The sequence below is a fragment of the Cryptomeria japonica genome, unplaced genomic scaffold, assembly GCF_030272615.1.
Source record: "Cryptomeria japonica unplaced genomic scaffold, Sugi_1.0 HiC_scaffold_101, whole genome shotgun sequence".
In the NCBI taxonomy this organism is placed as follows: domain Eukaryota; kingdom Viridiplantae; phylum Streptophyta; class Pinopsida; order Cupressales; family Cupressaceae; genus Cryptomeria; species Cryptomeria japonica.
The window spans coordinates 288,700-294,734 of record NW_026728923.1 but is presented as its reverse complement, the minus strand read 5'-3'; the positions used below and the strand labels follow the sequence as shown (position 1 = coordinate 294,734).

Here is a 6,035-nt window from a genome sequence, read left to right as displayed (position 1 = left end):
GTTATGAGCTTGTCGCAGTGTGTACTTAGCAAACCGCGACCCACGTGCGAATCCACCCCGGCCACCCACCCCCGTCGAGGTGCACACCCTCCCTCGCGAAGTGCGCCCCGTTCGCCAAGTGTGAGCCCTGCCCGGGTGCGCGCACCTTGCTAGGGCGTCGGGTGTGCACCCGGCCCGGCCTACGTGCGTGCACCTGGACGGGGCGTCGTGTGCGTGCAGTGTCCCGTCTGCAACGCGGTGCCCACACACCACCTCGGGCGCAACGACCTGCGCTCACATGTGGGCCGAGTGCACCTTGGTGCATGTTCGGGGCGCCTCGGGTGCACGCTCGATCTTGCCCCGGTGCACCAAGGCGCTCGGTTTGCCCCGGGTGCGCACTTGGTGCAAGGTGGGCACCCAAAATAGGGATCAAGCACCAAAACACAAGTTTCGGGATGCAAAATGGGACCCAAGGACCACAAATGCGTTCCAAGACCCATGATGGGTCCACGAGAACAAAAATGTGTTCCGAGACTTAATAAACAAATATTGGGTTTTAGGAGAAGAAACATGCTCTGATGCCCAAAACGAGAATCGACCCCGAAAAGGCCACAGGCCAAAAGTGGGATGCGAGACAAAAAAAAATGGGACCCGAGGACCAAAATTGGGTTCCCAGGTCGAAGACAGGGCAACCGGACAAGAAACGACCTCTAAGGCTCGAAATGAGTCCCGACGACTAAAACTTGACAAGAAGCACCCATCAGGCACCCAACTCGACACCCATGGGATGCCGACCCACCCGGGCTTCCACCTAGCACACCTTGGCACCCACCCACCCTCGCACCCAACCTCGCACCCAACTTAGCACCTTTGAACCCACATTGGCACTCACCCTGACCCTGGCACCTTGGAACCCACATTGGCACTCACCTTGACCCTGGCACCCACCTTTGCACTCACCTTGGGACCCACCCTGGCTCCCACCTCGGCACCCACCCAGACACCCACCTTGGTTCCTTGGCACCCACCTTGGATCCTTGGCACCCACCCCGACACCCACCTTGGCACGCAACTTGGCTACTTGCCACCCACCTTGGCTCCTTGACGCCCACCCCGACAACCACCCCGTGACCTACCCTGGCTAGGGTTGGTGCACACCCACCCTGGTGCCCACCTTGGCACCCACCCCATGACCCACCTTGGCACGCACCTTAGTACCCACCCCGTTACCCACCCTAGGACCCACCCCGTGACCCACCTTGGCCAGGGTGGGTGCCTTGGTGCGCACAACTTGCCTGGGCTGCACACCAGGGCGGGCTCAAGATGGCACCCGCGTTCCGTTTTTTTCACTATCTTTCAAAACGGAAATTTTAAAATCTCGTTTTTTTTTTTTTTTTGCCTTTTCTGGAAATTAGTGAAGGCAGCGCATCAAAGGTGCGCAATGCTGGTGCGAACCCGGGAGCGCTCCGATGTGTGCTCCAAGGTGCGGCGTGCACGAAGTCCGAGCCCGGCTTGCCCCGGGTGCGCACCTCGCGTGCACCTTCGCCGGGGTGAGCACCTTGGCTGGGTTGCGCGCCCTGGTGCGCACCAAGGAGCGCTCTGAAGTGTGCTCCAAGGTGCGGCGTGCACGAAGTCGGAGCTCGGTTTGCCCCGGGTGTGCACCTCGGGTGCGCACCTCGCGTGCACCTTCGCTGCGGTGGGCACCTTGGCTGGGTTGCGCGCCTTGGTGGGCACCATGCAGTGCACGAAGTCGGAGCCCGGTTTGCCCCGGGCGCGCACCTCCGCCAGGGTGGGCACCTTGGTGCGCACAACTTGCCTGGGCTGCGCACCAGGAAGGGCTCAAGATGGCACCCGCGTTCCGTTTTTTTCACTATCTTTCAGAACGGAAATTTTAAAATATCGTTTTTTTTTGCCTTTTCTGGAAATTAGTGAAGGCAGCGCATCAAAGGTGCGCAACGCTGGTGCGAACCTGGGAGCGCTCCGATGTGTGCTCCAAGGTGCGGCGTGCACGAAGTCGGAGCCCGGTTTGCCCCGGGTGCGCCCTGGTGGGCACCATGGTGCGCACCAAGGAGCGCTCCGAAGTGTGCTCCAAGGTGCGGCCTGCACGAAGTCGGAGCCCGGTTTGCCCCGGGCGTGCACCGCGGGTGGGCACCTTGGTGCGCATGCCTTGCCTGGGCTGCGCACCAGGGCGGGCTCAAGATGGCACCCGCGTTCCGTTTTTTTCACTATCTTTCAAAACGGAAATTTTAAAATCTCATTTTTTTTTGCCTTTTCTGGAAATTAGTGAAGGCAGCGCATCAAAGGTGCGCACCTCGCTGCCCACCACGGTGCGCAACGCCGGTGGGCACCCGGGAGTGCTTCGAAGTGTGCTCCAAGGTGCTGCGTGCACGTTGTCGGAGCCCGGTTTGCCCCGGGTGCGCACCTCGCGTGCACCTTCGTCGGGGTGGGCACCTTGGCTGGGTTTGCCCCGGCTGCGCTCCGAAGCGGGGTTATTGGAGCGCCGCCTCTTTTTTTGTCGGAGCGTTTGGTGGGGTTTCTCGCATTGGCTCTTCCCAGGCCCGGTTGCCACCCTGGCGCGCACGAAGTCGGAAGTAGGGTTAATTGCCCGGGTGCGCACCTTTGCCAGGGTGGGCACCTTACCTGGGCTGTGCACCAGGGCGGGCTCAAGATGGCACCCGCGTTCCGTTTTTTTCACTATCTTTCAAAACGGAAATTTTAAAATCTCCTCTTTTTTTTGCCTTTTCTGGAAATTAGTGAAGGCAGCGCATCAAAGGTGCGCACCTCGCTGCCCACCTTGGTGTGCTCTGAGGTGCGCACCCGGGAGCGCTACGAAGTGTGCTCCAAGGTGCGGCGTGCACGTTGTCGGAGCCCGGTTTGCCCCGGGTGCGCACCTCGCCTGCACCTTGGCCGGGGTGGGCACCCTGGCTGGGTTTGCCCAGGGTGCGCTCCGAAGCGGGGTTACTGGAGCGCCCCCTCTTTTTTTGTCAGAGCGTTTGGTGGGGTTTCTCGCATTGGCTCTTCCCAGGCCCGGTTGTTGGGTGCGCTCCCACCCTGGCGCGCGCGAAGTTGGAAGTTGGGTTAATTGCCCGGGCGCGCACCTTCGCCAGGGTGGGCACCTTGGTGCGCACACCTTGGCTGGGCTGCGCACCAGGGCGGGCTCAAGATGGCACCAGCATTCCCTTTTTCTCACTATCTTTCAAAACGGAAATTTTAAAATCTCGTTTTTTTTTGCCTTTTATGGAAATTAGTGAAGGCATCGCATCAAAGGTGCGCACCTCGCTGCCCACCTTGGTGTGCTCCGAGGTGCCCACCACGGTGCGCTCCGAGGTGCCCACCACGGTGCGCAACGCCGGTGCGAACCCGGGAGCGCCCCGATGTGTGCTCCAAGGTGCGGCGTGCACGAAGCCGGACCCCGGTTTGCCCCGGGTGCGCACCTCGCGTGCACCTTGGTGCGCACACCTTGGCTGGGTTGCGCGGCCTGGTGGGCACCATGGTGCGCACCAAGGAGCGCTCCAAAGTGTGCTCCAAGGTGCGGCGTGCACGAAGTCCTAGCCCGGTTTGCCCCGGGTGCGCACCTTCGCCGCGGTGGGCACCATGGCGTGCACGAAGTCGGAGCCCGGTTTGCCCCGGGTGCGCACCTCGCGTGCACCTTCGCCGGGGTGGGCACCTCGGCTGGGTTGCGCGCCCTGGTGCGCACCAAGGAGCGCTCCGAAGTGTGCTCCAAGGTGCGGCGTGCACGAAGTCGGAGCCCGGTTTGCCCCGGGTGCGCACCTTCGCCGCGGTGGGCACCCTGGTGCGCACCATGGCGTGCACGAAGTCGGAGCCCGGTTTGCCCCGGGTGCGCACCTCGCGTGCACCTTCGGCGGGGTTGCGCGCCCTGGTGCGCACCAAGGAGCGCTCCGAAGTGTGCTCCAAGGTGCGGCGTGCACGAAGTCGGAGCCCGGTTTGCCCCGGGTGCGCACCTCGCGTGCACCTTCGGCGGGGTTGCGCGCCCTGGTGGGCACCATGGTGCGCACCAAGGAGCGCTCCGAAGTGTGCTCCAAGGTGCGGCGTGCACGAAGTCGGAGCCCGGTTTGCCCCGGGTGCGCACCTCGCGTGCACCTTCGCCGCGGTGGGCACCATGGCGTGCACGAAGTCGGAGCCCGGTTTGCCCCGGGTGCGCACCTCGCGTGCACCTTCGCCGGGGTGGGCACCTCGGCTGGGTTGCGCGCCCTGGTGCGCACCAAGGAGCGCTCCGAAGTGTGCTCCAAGGTGCGGCGTGCACGAAGTCGGAGCCCGGTTTGCCCCGGGTGCGCACCTCGCGTGCACCTTCGCCGCGGTGGGCACCATGGCGTGCACGAAGTCGGAGCCCGGTTTGCCCCGGGTGCGCACCCCGCGTGCACCTTCGCCGGGGTGGGCACCTCGGCTGGGTTGCGCGCCCTGGTGCGCACCAAGGAGCGCTCCGAAGTGTGCTCCAAGGTGCGGCGTGCACGAAGTCGGAGCCCGGTTTGCCCCGGGTGCGCACCTCGCGTGCACCTTCGCCGCGGTGGGCACCTTGGCTGGGTTGGGCACCATTGAGCGCTCCGAAGTGTGCTCCAAGGTGCGCACCATGGCCCTCCAAGGTGCGCAGCATGGCGTGCACGAAGTCGGAGCCCGGTTTGCCCCGGGTGCGCACCTCGCGTGCACCTTCGCCAGGGTGGGCACCTCGGTGCGCACACCTTCTCAATGTTTTCTTGCCTTTTCTGGAAATTGGTGAAGGCAGCGCATCAAAGGTGCGCACCTCGGTGTGCTCCGAGGTGCGAACCCGAGAGCGCTCCGAGGTGCCCACGAAGTCGAAAGTCGGGTTAATTGCATTGTTTTCCCCGGGTGCGCTCCGAGGTGCGCAACATCGGTGCGCACCAAGGAGGGCTCCGAAGTGTGCTCCAAGGTGCGCACGATTCGGAGCTCGGTTTGCCCGGGGTGCGCACACCTTGGCTGGGTTGCGCACCCTTTGTGCGCTCCAAGGTGCGCACGAAGTCGGAGCTCGGTTTGCCCCGGGTGCGCACCTTCGCCAGGGTGCGCACCTTGATGCGCACGCCTTGGCTGGGCTGCGCACCTTGGTGGGCGCCATGGTGCGCACCTTTCGTGCGCTCCAAGGTGCGCACGAAGTCGGAGCTCGGTTTGCCCCGGGTGCGCACCTTGGTGGGCGCCATGGTGCACTCCGAGGTGCCCAAGATTGGTGCGCACCAAGGAGCGCTCCGAAGTGCGCTCCAAGGTGCGCAGGTGCGCGCGAAGTCGAAAGTTGGGTTAATTGTCCGGTTTGCCTCGGGTGCGCACCTTGCGTGCACCTTCGCCAGGGTGGGCGCCTTGGTGCGCACACCTTGGCTGGGCTGCGCACCCGGGCGCGCACACCTTGGCACCCGCGTTTCCTTCATTTTAAATTTTTTTTTTTTACAATCTCTCAAGTGGGAAATTCTATAATCTCAACTTTTTTTGCCTTTTCAGGAAACTTTTGAATGGAGCGCATCATTGGTGCGCTCCGAAGTGTGCTCCAAGGTGCGCACCTCTGGTGTGCTCCAAAGCTCTCTCCAGCTGCGTGCACCTGCCCCGGCCGCGCACCCGGCCCCGCCCAGCTTCGCTCACCTGTCCCGGGCGTCTGGTGCGGAACCTTAGAGTAAGAAACATCACCGTGCACCTTGGCCAACGTGCGCGACTCGACCGAGCGCGCACTGGCCGAGGTGCACACCGATTTCACCTGGGTGCGCGCGCAGCACCTCGGGCGCACCGGGGTGCGCGCACAACGCCCGGGTTGCACCGTGGCCTGTGTGCTCGGGGCGCCTCGGGTGCGCGCTCGGTGTCGCCCCCCGCGCGCGCGGTAGTGCGGGCAGCGCACCCCGGCCCGGCCCGGCCCCGACGAGAACGCAAACGGGCAAAAGGTTTATTCAAATAGCATTGCGACGCCCGGCGAAAAACTAAAAAAGGGTGCAACACCGGGACTTCCCGGGAGGTCACCCATCCCAGTACTACTCCGGCCCAAGCGCGCTTAACTGCGGAGTTCTGATGGGATCCGGTGCACTAACGCTGGTATGATCGCACCC

The 6,035-nt window shown here is 63.6% G+C and overlaps 1 non-coding gene across 1 annotated transcript; it reads right to left on the bottom strand.

Moving 5' to 3' along the window:
* Positions 1-5,916: 5,916 nt before the first annotated feature.
* Positions 5,917-6,035, bottom strand: LOC131865109 (5S ribosomal RNA). Its single transcript, XR_009363841.1, has one exon. It is a non-coding gene; the product is annotated as a 5S ribosomal RNA (ribosomal RNA).